This window comes from Panulirus ornatus, chromosome 47 (genome assembly GCF_036320965.1).
Source record: "Panulirus ornatus isolate Po-2019 chromosome 47, ASM3632096v1, whole genome shotgun sequence".
Taxonomy (NCBI): domain Eukaryota; kingdom Metazoa; phylum Arthropoda; class Malacostraca; order Decapoda; family Palinuridae; genus Panulirus; species Panulirus ornatus.
The window spans coordinates 10527683-10543163 of record NC_092270.1 but is presented as its reverse complement, the minus strand read 5'-3'; the positions used below and the strand labels follow the sequence as shown (position 1 = coordinate 10543163).

The 15481-nt window shown below is 48.0% G+C and overlaps 1 protein-coding gene across 3 annotated transcripts in view; it reads left to right on the top strand.

Annotated features, from left to right (window-relative positions):
- The window catches only part of LOC139763541 (deoxyribonuclease TATDN1), a 505618-nt gene that overhangs the window by 357940 nt on the left and 132197 nt on the right, over positions 1 to 15481 (top strand). For all 3 annotated transcript variants that reach the window (XM_071689740.1, XM_071689735.1, XM_071689737.1), the window contains one exon: positions 14203 to 14279. The gene's annotated coding sequence lies outside the window, so the exon portion shown is untranslated. The remainder of the gene's footprint in view (positions 1 to 14202; positions 14280 to 15481) is intronic.

Genomic DNA, 15481 nt, shown 5'->3' with positions numbered 1-15481 from the left:
TGGTTCGCGACGATAGGCAGACCCAAGCTGCACGTATGAGAGAAGCGAAGAAGTTATATGGCCATAGACGACTACCACACATCAGCTGCACGTATGAGGTGGACACACACACACACACACACACACACACACACACACACACACACACACACCAAGATCCACGACAGAGAGAGGCAATGCCCAGCTCACACGTGGAGGCTGGAGGGTCCCATAGAACATCTGTCAAGGCAGGAGGACGGGTGGGTCGGTGGGTGGAAGGGATGGACGTACGCACCCACCCAACCCCGGGTTACAACCGCACCGCAGCCTTACGAAGGGGTGGTGGGTACGACCGAACCGCAGCCTGACGAAGGGGTGGTACAACCGAACCGAAGCCTGACGAAGGGGTGGTACAACCGAACCGAAGCCTGACGAAGGGGGGTACTACCGCACCGCAGCCTGACGAAGGGGAGGCACGACCGAACCGAAGCCTGACGAAGGGGAGGTACGACCGAGCCGCAGCCTGACGAAGGAGGTACGACCGCACCGAAGCTTGACGAAGGGGTGGTGGATACGACCGAACCGCAGCCTGACGAAGGGGAGGAACGACCGCACCGCAGCCTGACGAAGGAGTTACGACCGAACCGAAACCTGACGAAGGGGGGAGGTACGACCGCACCGCAACCTGACGAAGGGGTTACGACCGAACCGCAACCTGACGAAGGGGTGGTACGACCGAGCCACATCTTGACGAAGGTGGGTACAAACGGCACCGCAGACTGACGAAGGGGGTTACGAACTGCACCGCATCTTGACCTGTGGCGACGATCCCGCTAGAGGGGGAGGGGTGGTCGGCCGACATGACCAGCGTACTCATTCGTTCCTTTCGTGCCTTCGTGAGTGAGACACATTGGCCGGCATATTGTTACGGGACCCACCAGCCTTTACCTGACCAAGCTTGGTGGTGAGGATTCTCAAACATCTGCCTCCCTCCCTCCTTCCTCATCCGTGACTTCGACTGTATCATTTCTCCTCATTTCGTGGATGAAATTCCCCTCCCCTCCTCCTCATCGTGAGATCCGTGTTCGCTCCACAGTCGTCAAGGAAAAAAGAAGATACAGCTTGCTATCCAAGGTTGTATACACGGTTTTAATAGTCTACTAAAGTTATATGATCTTCGATCATCTTAGATAGGATACGATTCTGCGTCTCTTTATCATTTTGGCAAGGGTGTGGTGCCCTCACATCGCAGGTAGCGAAAATGGGAGAGAAAATGCTCGTCAGGACCACGGGTGACAGCAGGTATCAACCACCGTCGTTTAAAAAAAGAACAAAAAAGAAATTGGATAAAACGTCGCACCGATGGGGCAAAAAGGGAGACGAACCCTGATCTGCGTGGGGCAAAGGGGGACCCCTCAGACCTGACCTGCCCGGGGTACAGAGAGACCCTCAGACCTGACCTGCACGGGGTACAGGGAGACCCCTCAGACCTGACCTGCACGGGGTACAGAGAGACCCTCAGACCTGACCTGCACGGGGTACAGGGAGACCCCTCAGACCTGACCTGCGCGGGGGCACAGTGAGACCCTCAGACCTGACCTGCGCAGGGTACAGAGAGACCCTCAGACCTGACCTGCGCGGGGGCACAGTGAGACCCCTCAGACCTGACCTGCGCGGGGCAGGGGGAGACCCTCAGAATAAACACCTGTATAAATTATGAATCAGCAGCCCCTGTCGGTCCGCCAGCCAAGCAGGCGCCTGGGGAGGAGGGACGGCGGCCACCCACCCAAACAACCAACCAAGCTCCCCCTCCCTCGGCCCTCAGCGACCTACCGACCACAGCGGATCTTACTCACAGATCCCATCGTCGCTCGCCAACGCACACAACCTGACAACGCATCCTTCTTGCCCACGTAAATAATGATACATCCAGGCATTAATATTCATAGTGACAGTAAGATTGGGGTTTGTAGTGATGTGGGGAGAGGTTGTGGGGGAGAGGTTGTGATCTGGTGATGGTGGTGGTAGTGGCTCTGATGTTGGAGTTGATTGATGATAATGGGTTCCCTTTTTGTTGGCTCAGTGGTGTTGCTACAGTGGTAAGAATGGTGCTCATGGTGGTAATGGTGATGATGGTGGTGGTTTGTAGCGTTGGTGATGTTGGAGCTGAAGACCATTGTGGGTGGTGGTGTTGTTGGTGAAAGTGATGGTGTGGGTCGTGTTGGTGTAAATGGTGGTTGTAGATGGTCTTGATGGTAGGTGTAGATGATGGTGAAGATGGTGGTTGTAGATGGTGTCGGTGGTAGGTGTAGATGATGGTGAAGATGGTGGTTGTAGATGGTGTTGGTGGTGGTGTAGGTGGTGGGTGTAGGTGGTGGTTGTAGATGGTGTTGGTGGTGGTGTAGATGGTGGTGTAGATGGTGGTTGTAGATGGTGTCGGTGGTGGTGTAGGTGTTGGGTGTAGGTGGTGGCTGTAGATGGTGTCGGTGGTGGTGTAGGTGGTGGTTGTAGATGGTGTCGGTGGTGGTGTAGGTGTTGGTGTAGGTGGTGGTTGTAGATGGTGTCGGTGGTGGTGTAGGTGTTGGTGTAGGTGGTGGTTGTAGATGGTGGTGGTGATGGTGGTAGTAGTGGTTATGATGGAGTCGATCCGTTACTTCGGGTGTCGCTGCTGCTCCTCCTCCTTCTCCTCCTCCTCCTCCTCCTCCTCTCCCTCACCTTCGTCGGCGTCGCTCTGGTGGTTGATGCAGCCCTTCTACACCAAGGTCTCCTCCTCTGGCCTTGTGGGGCCCGAGAGAACATACTGTCATATGTAACACAACTACGCCATTAGTCTTGTGAAAATACCATCTCGTCTTTGTTGTAAGAGACTGTATACTGTTATATGTGATCAGATACCTCGATATACTGAAATGTATTATATAAAAAGGCTACGACACCTTTACAAGACCACCTTCTGTTCCACTATTGTATGTTTATGATGCACTATTCTGTCAGCTGCGATTGATCGCAAGATGTCTTCATTATACAACGTTCGTCCACACTGTTGTGTCTCCTCTGTTTCGATCTTTAAGTACACAACGGACGTGTTCGTATCTCTGTCCCGTACGTACTGAAATACGAACTGTAACATCTTAAGGAATATGAGCCCACTATGTGGTGTGTGTCTGAGTTAGATCCTTTGTGACCCCTGTAATCCTTAATACGAACTGTAACATATCATATCAACCCACTGTGTAGTGTGTGTGTATGTCTAAGAACCCTTTGTGACCCCTGTAATCCTTAATACGAACTGTAACATGTAGTATCAACCCACTGTGTGGTGTGTGTGTCTGAGTAAGAACCCTTTGTGACCCATGTAATCCTTAATACGAACTGTAACATCTCATATCAACCCACTGTGTGTGGTGTGTGTGTCTGAGTAAGACCCTTTGTGACCCATGTAATCCTTAATACGAACTGTAACATCTCATATCAACCCACTGTATGGTGTGTGTGTGTGTGTGTCTGAGTAAGACCCCTTTGTGACCCCCTGTGAAAACCTTTTGCGCCATCGCTCACAAGATGAGAGCATTGGAGGGGTGTGGTACACACTCAACTTGCCTGGGACACCGGTGCAAATCAAATCTGTCATTGTCTCGCCTCTGGCCAAGTCCATGCGGAAGCAATACCTAAAGACTGATGAATAATCCCATACCAGAGAGCAAGACATATGTCCTCTATATTCTAAGAGCGTCTTTCTCATACCCTTGAGAAAGTAAGTTATCAAGGACGGCAGAAAATGAGGAACGTATTGAAAAGCTGTCTGTTCCCCTCCGTCAGAGGAAGCCACCTCCACCACGGTGTGATGTCTGAGGAAGTCAACTCCTCCCTCCTCTTGGTGAAGTGTCAACAAACGCTGACGAAAATAAGGTGCTAGAACATTTCGAGACACCGTAATACATTTCAAGACAACGTAATACATTTCACTTAAAAGAGAAAATGAAAAGGAAAATCTTGTTTCGTGCACATCATGAACGAACAGACATGCAGTTCGCGATGGAATAAAATTCTGTAGGAGGTCAGGGTTTTAACCCCAGGTAGCCTCCAGTCACCCATGGAGCAAGACTGTAGTATGTACATATATATGTATCAAGGGAAAGCGAGATAGGGATCCCCGTGAAGCGATATGAGGACGTGTGGGTCCTCCAGATGTCGAGGGAAGTGACCCTCAAAGGCAAAGACATACTAACCCGTGCGTCTGCTGGACGGGAAGAGGAAAGACTCGTGTCTTTCTGTCATACATTCTGTCTATCTGTCTATATGTCTCCCGACGTATATATCTATCTATCTATCTATATATGTTTCTTTAGCCATCACCAGGAAGTAATGTGTCGCACCTCGTTGAGTTCTCCTGGGTTATCCCGTAAGCCGATGGAGTGCGACGTAGTGCGCGTGTTTGGTCAGACACCAGGAGAAAGTGAGGCGGTGGGTGGACGTGATCTCGAATCGCCTCCCTCCCTCTCTTGCAAGGCAAGGTCCACCAGATCTCCAGGGGCCAATTAAGCCTCTAGCATGTTCTCGTCACCATATGTCCACACAGCCACTCATCTAAAGGCGAGACCCCGCTGCCATATGCAATCCCGTCCCTCGCCTCCCCTCCCCAACAAGCGAGACTGCTTCTCTCTCTCTCTCTCCACTTGACATACTGCATATTATGAATGGCTGAGAAGCCCCGGCCGGCCATGGTGACGCAGGTCGGTGTGGGTCACCAAGCTGTCCCCCTGATTATCATAAAACATGTTGGTGAAGGAACTTGAGGCGTGGTAGGGGTCAAGTTGGTCCAGTAGGTAGGTGGTGTGGTCGACCTTCTATCCACCTCGTTCCTTGGAGTGTTACGTCAGCGACTTCTGCCGCAGCTGTGTGATCTGGTTGACGAAGAAGGATGGTGTGGTTTTGTCAGTGTCCCTGCGTCAGGTTGTGTGTCATTAGGAGGAGGGAGTTTGACTATTCGTAGAGGGTGAGAAGGAGCCTTCATGTCTTGTACCTTCTTCTTCATCACAAAGGCTTTTTAAAGTTCTCTATGCTCATGATATTCACAGCTATGTTATTCATTTCATCCCATTCATCCACTACTCGTATGATAGAAAACTACTACTTTTCGAGCAAGTTTCGCCTTTAATTTCATGGTATAGCCTTTGGTTGCCACATACTTCCATCTCTCGAAAAACTCCTCAATGTTCATCGACCAGATTCAGAAATTCGTGGGTTGTGATCAAGTCACATCTAACTTTTTTTCTCTCATGATGAGTAGATTGAAGGCCTCTCACCTTCCCTGTCACTCAGCTGTCTTAATTCCAATACCATCTTTGTTTCCCTCCTCTGGATCTTCTCTATTAGTTCTTCGTCTTCATGCGCAGTGACGGAGCTAATGAAGCATATTTTAATTCAATCCTCATATAGGATTTGCACAGCTTGCTGAGTCCTTCCTCATCCATATACTTGACAGCTATTCTAGTATTTGCTGATGGACAGTTTGTCTCATTTACTATTCTCCTAATGTGGGGGGGGTCCACGAACGACAGGGTAGGGATCATGTGGACTTCCCAGCCCCTCTCACTCACAGATTCCATCAGCTTATTTCCTGCTGGATGACGTTCATATCAATATCTTCCTTCATCGTACCTCATCCCTTGTACGTAGGATGTGTGTGTGTGTGTGTGTGTGTGTGGTCGTCCCTTCACTGTCCTTCCGTGGAGTTGGGTCCCTGTCGAGCTGGGGAAAAGCAGCTGTTCTTGGCGCTCCAGAAGTGTGGGGGAAAGTCTGATGGATATGCCGGGCGACACCTCACTATTAACAGGGGTCACTCTTAGAACTCTGGTTCCTCGTTTGAGTTAAACGAATTCCAGTTGTATTACAGTATTGTGGGATAGCCTTTAGACTCCCCCTCAGTCTAATTGGCTAATTCCATTGATTGGTAGTACTTGAAGACGAGCGTTGCTCTTGTGGAAGAGGAACCTTGATGCTAGTTTTCTGTGCGCCACGTTAAGGGGTCCCTCAAATCACGTGCATCTCACAACATCGGTCCCGCTAAATAGCTGGCCTCCATCTGGTGGGCCGCTGTACAGGTGGGGCGTCAGGCATGGTCGCCCTCCGGACGACCTGCATGCTTAAAGGCGCCGTTTAGCAGCGCCGATGCAAACCAGCGGGCGAGGACCTGGTGTGAATGGACAACGATGTCTCCCTCTGACACCAGTACTTCGTCTCGTGTGTTTGATTCTCGCTGGCGTAGCTCAGTGTCGTGTCCCCCTTCCAAAGGAGACTTAAGACGTGAACACAGGTTGCACGGAGGCATGGCCTGGAACCTCGGGTAATGTTGCTCACTGGCTCTTATAGATTGAATCCACTCGACGCTCTAGCTGTAGCAATGGGGAAGCTTCGCCGTGAGAGGGAATGACACAGATGTCTAACCAAAGCTGTACACCTTTACCCCCCTTAAACTAAAGGTGATATGAGCATCTCCGATGTGGTATTAAGAGACTCGACCTCAGCTGAGTTCTGATATCTCCATAGGACTTAGGGTTTGTGAAGGCTTCCTGATTTGGTCTCTTGTGAACCATTATTTCACCACCACTCGTCCCTCTCACCACATCCCTCGCAGCAGTCCTGTGTAACATGTCTCTCCCTCTGTGGTGGCGCTCCGTATGTGCCAGCAGTCTCATGCAATAGTACACATTACACTTCCATTATACTTAGGTAGCGTAGTGTTGATCTGTCCTTTCGCATTACTTGGTTCCACAAAGGAAACGGTTTTATGATCACATGTCTCTTCCCACAGGTCTGTGCAGGGGAAAGGCGAGTAGATGAGGCATGTTTTACTGTTAATATCGTTTGTCAGTTGGCAGACACGCTTGAGATGGTCACAGACGTTGTAAGAGAGAGAGAGAGAGAGAGAGAGAGAGAGAGAGAGAGAGAGAGAGAGTCTGTTCTGATATCGAGGGAAAAAAAGAAAGGAATATTCCTGTGGTTGACCCAACGCCTGTTGTGTCTCCTGTATTAGCCAAGGTCGGTGTGTTCCATCTGACATACACTCTTGACCACTGCAGAGCATAAATGCACAGCAATTACGTGAAAAGACGTTGCAAAATGAGGTGAAATGTCAGCTAAACAATTGATGATAGTGGTGTACCCACGAGCCGTGCTCCCGCGCTTAGAAAACGTGGAAGAAATTCGCATCCACGACAAACAAAACAGATTTAATGGAATATTAACAATATTTATTATCATTTAGTGTTTGAGGACGAAGATATACACCAGAACGACATATCAGAATCTTGATTTGATGGGAATGGCGATGAAGAACTCCTACAGGATGCAAAGGAACTTGTCGAATCCCAACTAACGTCATATAGAAAGAGTTTCATGAAGGCCGTGTTGTTTTCTGTAGTGCCAGATGCTACAGTAGGCACACAGCGCAGAATAGAGCGCAGAATACCGTAGCCGAACATGGCTCGGATACTGGTGATCGCCCACAACCCTCAAAAAAAGAAAAATATATACTGGACGTCTAAAAGACTTTTCGTTGAATCATGGTCTAACAGACGTAACTCTTTCTCTCTTGTGGGTGGGTAAGCGATGGGAGATGAAGGGGAGGTGTGTGTGTGTGTGTCGTTGAATCATAATCTAACAGACGTAACTCTTTCTCTCTTGTGGGTGGGTAAGCGATGGGAGATGAAGGGGAGGGAGGTGTGTGTGTGTGTGTCTCCTCCGTTCGTGTACAAATGATACATGGGTGTGGCCGTGAGGGGAAGGGAACACAAACACCTGAGCGAGGTGTGCATGTATGTACTTCGCGCTATCGGAGATGTCTGATTTGGTCAACCAAATAGCCGACACCCATCCAGCAACGCTGGCGTCATCTGTTGACCAGGCCAGGAACTACAAGAAGTTGCCAGCTCGTAAGAAAAGTGTGTGTGTGTGTGTGTGTGTGTGTGTGTGGTGTTTCCCCCTTGTGTCTCTTTCTCTGTCTCCTTCCGTTCTTGTTATTCTTAAGAAATGTGTGTGTAGTGGGGATTGAGGATCATCTGTTCCCAGGGGACCAACACTTGCATATGAAAGGTGAGGGGGAGGTCTGACGCCAAGCCGAGCTGTGACACGCAGACCAGCAAGGACCATAATAGCTGGAAGTTTAGTTAGGTAAGCGAGTCAGATGTTGGTCCTGAGTTTGGCAAGTCGTGAGAACATATCCTCCAACCCACGTACAGAGGAGGATTCGACCCTGAGATTTGAAAAAGACTCATTTGATAACCATCACCATCACCACCAAATAGATAAGGAGTCAAAATCTGTGTATCGATAAGAGGGTTGTTTGCGATAAGGGAGGGAGATAAGGGCGGTCATGAAGCCCTATTTGTTCATACCAGACGTCGAAAAAAGAAATGTTTGAGTCTCGGCTCAATGGGGTTGAGGGAAGTTCCACATTGAGTGGAGCTGCTTCAGTGTACGGGTTCGATGCCTTTGTTTATAACTTATCAGCAAACCGAGTTTTTATCAGTTGGGAATTTATAACACCCTTATGAAGCAGATGTAAGGCTGGTTGCGAGTTGTTCGCGACTAATTGGGTCATTAAGGAGTTTTGTCATTGTTATATTAGGGTAATTATGGTCTTGTGTTTTGCTGGTCTTCTGAGCTGAGGAGCTGGGTGCATTTTCTAAGACACTCCAAACAATATTCTTTTTTTCGATTTTGATTTACGAGGTTGTGTAAATTTTGCGAGGTTGTGTACATTTTACGAGGTTGTAAAAATTCTGCGAGGTTATGTAAATTCGATGTGTAAATTCTACGAGGTTATGTAAATTTTACAATGTGTAAATTCTACGGTTATGTAAATTCTACGAGGTTGCGTAAATACTACGAGGTTGTTTATTTAGTACCTCTTATTCCTCGTATTTAATGCCTCTAATTCTTCGTATGTAATACCTTTCATTCCTCGTGTCTAATACCTCTCTTCCTTGTATTCAATACCTTTCATTCCTCCTATTTAATGCCTCTCATGCCTCGTATTTAATGCCTCTCATGCCTCGTATTTAATGCCTCTCATTCCTCGTATTCAATACCTCTCATTCCTCGTATTTCTTTCATTATAAACTTTATTTTTTCTCTATCGTTCATCGTTAGTCTAAAAAGTCCAGGGCGTGACGTGACGTGGCGTGACTTGGTCTCCTGACGGAGGGTGAATACATCCACCTTAGGTCGTGGTACAGTGGACTGGAGGGTCGTCCCGGTGAGAGGTCTAATGTGTGGCCTTAGGCTCACAGCAGACGAATTCTGGTGCACTCCCTCATTGTCACGACATTTCGTTAATTCTGACGAGCTCCTGAAGGTGTGTATGACGTCATTCGTTCTAGATGTTTAAGCTGTCATTGCGTTGGTCGTTTTCCTTAGGACTGAGAGAGAGAGAGAGAGAGAGAGAGAGAGAGAGAGAGAGAGAGAGAGAGAGAGAGAGAGAGAGAGAGAGAGAAGAGGAAAAGACATGTGCTTGATAAGGAGTTCAATTGATATGCGAAGTTTTATGCTCACAACAACCCCTCCTCCACTCAGAACTAGAAACGGATGAACGGATAAAAAAAGGAGTGGAATATGTGTCTTTTATCATGGCCAAACATCACCTTCCTGATCCATTTAACTGTATCATGCAGTACGAGGATGGTCGACCTACTAGTGGTTTGTATTTCCAGCGAATTTATTGAGGACGTGTAACTAGGCTCCTCCTCCTACGTGAGGGGGTGCGACACACAGCGAAGCTATCTTGAGTGTCTGTAGGAGAGCTGAGTTCCGACGAAGATGAGGAGGAACACCCCCTCTCCTCTCTCTCTCTCACACACACTCCAGAGGAGGAGTTCCACAATGCCTTGTTACTGGAGGGAGTGATGCCTGAAGCTGCAGGAGCCTTCGGAATTGTGTCTTGGTTGACACCCAGGTTCACCTCTCCTACAAGGAGGTTCCCTGAGGTGATTATGAGTTCATAAGTCAACATTTAACCAAGTCTTCCCTCCCTCGCCACCTCTGTGTTTACCATCATGGAGCTCCGATGTCTGTTGTACGACAATTTAACGTTTGAATATACGGAATTCACTAAGTACGCGAGTCATGCGTTTTACGCCGGTGGTTCTGCGTAATGTTGTGGTAGTAGTATTGTGAGAATGCGTATTGTACCCTTCTACCATCCCTCGTATGTACAAGATGGATGCTCATATTCGACACTCTTTTCTCGATGTCTGAAAGACTCGTGATTGCATTTTGGCTTGATCCTAAAGGGTCAGGTGACAGACTAGGCCTTCATACCCAAAGGTCATGCTGTTGTGTTCAATGGTCGTGTTGTCGTACTCAAGGGTTGTACTGTCGTTTTCAATGGTCGTGCTGTCGATTTCGAGTCGTATCGTCGTATTCAAGAGTCGTACCGTCGTATTTAATGGTCGTACCGTCGTATTCAATGGTCGTACCGTCGTATTCGAGTCGTACCGTCGTATTCAAGAATCGTACCATCGTATTCAAGAATCGTACCATCGTATTCAATGGTCGTACCGTCTTATTCAAGGGTCGTACCATCGTATTCAATGGTCGTACTGTCATATTCAAGGGTCGTACCGTCGTATTCAATGGTCGTACTGTCGTATTCAAGGGTCGTACCGTCGTATTCAATTGTCGTACCGTCGTATTCAATGGTCGTACCGTCGTATTCAAGAGTCGTACCGTCTTATTCAAGGGTCGTGCTGTCCTCCTCAAGGGATTGAATCCGTAGTTTTTTTTAATGCATTTAATCCATTACCTCTGTACAAAATAGCGGCTCAGATATTTAGTCTACCATTAGGTATTCAAAATAATCGTTTCTGAGACCACTATTAATGTAATCCTTCAAAACACTCGTTTCTAAGACCACTATTAATGTAATCCTTGAAAACATTCGTTTCTGAGACCACTATTAATGTAATCCTTCAAAACACTCGTTTCTAAGACCACTATTAATGTAATCCTTCAAAACACTCGTTTCTAAGACCACTATTAATGTAATCCTTCAAAACACTCGTTTCTAAGACCACTATTAACGTAATCCTTCAAAACACTCGTTTCTAAGACCACTATTAATGTAATCCTTGAAAACACTCGTTTCTGAGACCACTATTAATGTAATCCTTCATCAGAACTTCCCGAAGCAAAGAGCGGCGTGAGTTCAGTGGGTATTAATGGGCTTATGAATATCTGTGTATTATACAGATTCATCATAATTTTTTCGTGTGTGTGTGTGTGTGTGTGTGTGTGTGTGTGTGTGTGTGTCTGTAGTGAGTGGTGTGTGTGTGTGTGTGTGTGTGTGTGTGTGTGTGTGTGTGTGTGTGTGTGTGTGTGTGTGTGTGTGTGTGTGTGTTTGTCTGTAGTTAGTGGTGTGTGTGTGTGTGTGTGTGTGTGTGTGGTGTGTACGTGAGTGGTGTGCGTGTGTCTGTGAGCAGTGTGTGTGTATGTGTAGTGACAGGTGTGTGTTTGTAGTGAGTGAGTGAGTGCATGTGCATGTGTGTGTGTGTGTGTGTGTGTGTGTGTGTGTGTGTGTGTGTAGTGAGTGGTGGGTGTGTGTGTGTGTGTGTGTGTGTGTGTGTGTCATCGATTCAGTTAACTCCAGTGGAGCCTCAGGGGAGGAAGAAGCGGCCCGTGGCGATGGGTATCACCACTGGAATAATTCAGACCACATAATCGTCCCAGTGTACAAGAAAGTGATGGTAGGCGTTAAGTGGGGTTTTATATGCAAAGTGGACGATATGTTTAATTCGCGACGCTCTGCACACACACACACACACACACACACACACACACACACACACACACACACACACACACACACACTACAAACACACACCTGTCACTGTACACACACACACACACACACACACACACACTACAAACACACACCTGTCACTGTACACACACACACACACACACACACACACACACACACACACTGCTCACAAACACACGCACACCACTCACGTACACACACCACTCACCGTACACACACACACACACACACACACACACACACACGTCTCCTCTGGTTCTGATGTGCCAGAGGGCCTGGGGGAAGGAGGCGTCTTGTCATTGTTCTCCAGAAAATTCTATGAAGATTTTCTTGATTTCGTCCATGTTTTCGTTACGTTCTGTGGCCACTGTATCCTCCGGATCCTCCCTCATGCCTACGGGCCCCAGAGGACATGGCTGAATACCTTCCTCCTTCATCGCCGAGAGACTTGTATGTTCCAACCAATAGATGACTTTATTGCTCATCATTAACTGTATTCTTTTATACGTTTTTTTTTTTTCATTCATTATAGAGAGAGAGAGAGAGAGAGAGAGAGAGAGAGAGAGAGAGAGAGAGAGAGAGCGAGAGAGAGAGAGAGTAGGGGTAAGATCTGCTGACCCCTGGCCCATTAATATGTCTGGTGATCTGCCACTTCAGATCCCGTCAGCTTCCTTGAGAAGTACACCTCCTTCGCCGCCTTCTGCTGTAACATTCCTGATGCTCCCCAGCCTCACCTTTTGATCCTACGTTCCCTCTTTCCTCCCCTGACAGTCTTACGGTCCTCAGACACAGCAGTGCACTGCCACAACAGCCCTAGACACACCCAGCACCCTCACCCTCCAAACACACACACACAGTCCCCAACTTTCCACCAATATCTAGCCTCCCTCACTGTCTTAATCCCCCCGACACACCTCCCCAGAGCCATGTCCTCCCCTCTCTCTCTCTCTCTCTCTCTCTCTCTCTCTCTCTCTCTCTCTCTCTCTCTCTCTCTCTCTCTCTCTCTCTCCATCACCGACAACCCCTTCCCTAACATCTCAACCATTTTCCGCCCATCCCCCTTACCAAAACGCCTCCACCCTCACCCCCATCAACCAGCCCTGCCCTACCTACCTTCCCTCCCTCCCTCCCTCCCTTCCCTTCCCTTCCCTCCCTCCCTCCCCTCCCTCCCTACCTACCTACCTACCTTCCCTCCCTCCCTCCCTCTCGCCCCTAACATGAAAGGGGCTCAGCCAGAGTCACCTTCTCCTACCCATAATCCGCCATAGCTAATGTATGCTATGGGGATTAGCGTGGGATATCTGGAGGCCGCCGCTCGCCCCGTCTGGCCGCTGTGACACCAGCTCGCTGAGACCTGCGTCACGCCCACCACCCGTGTCAAGAGGTATTGTGTCGACCTGCATCGCGGACGTCTAGTTCTTCCCCCACACACACCTCCTCCTCACCCTCAGACGTCTATGTGGCTGTCAGGATTCTCCGCCCTTGTGTAAGGGGTCGGTGAACGTCATCCCACGGAGCTTGGGAATGGTTTGACCCTACCACGAACCAAACATTTGCCTTTCCATAATAGAACATTATATATATATATATATATATATATATATATATATATATATATATATATATATATATATATATATATATATTGGAAAGGATGATAATTTTCCACGTGATCAAGTATATTCCCATGAGTCCACGGGGAAAATGAAACAGAATATGTTCCCAAGTGCACTTTCGTGTCTTAATCACATCATCACATCATATAAACTGTGCTAGGTCGTCAGATCTTGATAATATGTGAATAATCAGTTGAATATCAGAGTTCACATTGTGTTACATTTGGAAATAAACTCTGCTGTGTCGCAAGCGCGCTCCTAGGAAGAATTGAAATACGTGTGGCTGTGGTCAAGTGGGAGGGAGGATGAGGAGGGAAGGGTTTTGCAATGGCCTCCTCCTACTGCCATATGGGTCTGAGGAAGTTCCACCCGAAGCAGGACCACGACAAAGACCTGCCATGGTCGTCAACACGACGTGGGACCACCAACCTGAGGCACACGATGTGGTTATAAAGGAATTCAGTCTGACGTGGGGCAAAGTGAATTACAAGTGGTGTTGGATCCCTTTGTCCTGACTCCAACCATTCATATTATTATTCTTTCAGCCAAGTGTGGCAGGGACCCTAACGGAACACCCATCAGTATTTCGCCATTTAACTTTCATAAACATGTTTCCCTCCTCCTGCTCCTCCTCCTCCTCCTCCACCAGCGATGAAATTTGATATATCTTTGTGTCGGTGGGAGGAGAAGGAGGAGGAGGAGGAAGAGACACAATTTTTATGCACACGTTACTGCATCCATCATTACGATCGTACGAATGACAGAGAGGATTTCCTTCTTTTACAGTTGACGTTGGGTCTTGGCCGCTCTCGAAGCTCTGTGGTGCTCATCAGTCCAGGTCATGTTCTCCACACGTAGACCAGGTAAGATTCGGTCCGTATATGATGTTTTCTGGTGTTTACCTCCGTCAGATTTCGTGTTTAAGATCGAATCAAAGCAAAGTAGACGTTCCACAGCTTCTGTTTCCCACCTAGTCAGTTGTCGAGAGCAAAGCAGACGTTCCATAGCTTCTGTTTCCCACCTATTCGGTTGTCGAAAGCAAAACAGACATTCCATAGCTTCTGTGTCCCACCTACTCGGTTGTCGAAAGCAAAGCAGACATTCCACAGCTTCTGTGTCCCACCTAGTCAGTGTCGAAAGCAAAGCAGACGTCCATAGCTTCTGTGTCCCACCTATTCGTTTACGGGAAGCAAAGCAGACGTTCCACAGCTTCTGTGTCCCACCTAGTCAGTGTCGAAAGCAAAGCAGACGTCCATAGCTTCTGTGTCCCACCTATTCGTTTACGGGAAGCAAAGCAGACGTTCCATAGCTTCTGTTTCCCACCTATTCGGTTGTCGAAAGCAAAGTAGACATTCCATAGCTTTTGTTTCCATACAATCAGCTGCTGCTGTCTTAAGGCGTTGTCTGTCATGGTGTGGGAAGAGTGTTCGCTACGCGCGCGGGGCGGGGCTTCCAAGCGGCCTGACCCAACATTACCCCTGTACCAGCTGTAGGGTTCTGTTGTATGTGTGCCGAGATCGATCCTTGGTGTGTGCTTCTGCAGGAGACACCTTTTTCTTGTAAAGTCAAGAGGTCTTGTGTCTTGCCCCCCCCTCGTTCCAGAGGTCACGTCCAGCGTTGCGATGAAGTGATAACGAAAGATATACTTTAGTCTGAAGGAAGCGACGTAGATTTCTGTACAATATGCTTCAGTCTGAAGGAGGCGACGTAGATTTCTGTACAATATACTTCAGTCTGAAGGAGGCGACGTAGATTTCTGTACAATATACTTCAGTCTGAAGGAGGGAAGGTAGATTTATGTACAATATACTTCAGTCTGAAGGAAGCGAGGTAGATTTCTGTACAATATGCTTCAGTCTGAAGGAGGGAAGGTAGATTTCTGTACGATATACTTCAGTCTGAAGGAGAGAAGGTAGATTTATGTACGATATGCTTCAGTGTGAAGGAAGCGAGGTATGGTAATTGAATTTACATCTAAAATACAAGAGTTTGTATGAAATACACTCGTGCACACGTGTGTGTGTGTGTGTGTGTGTGTGTGTGTGTGTGTGTGTGTGTGTTGATT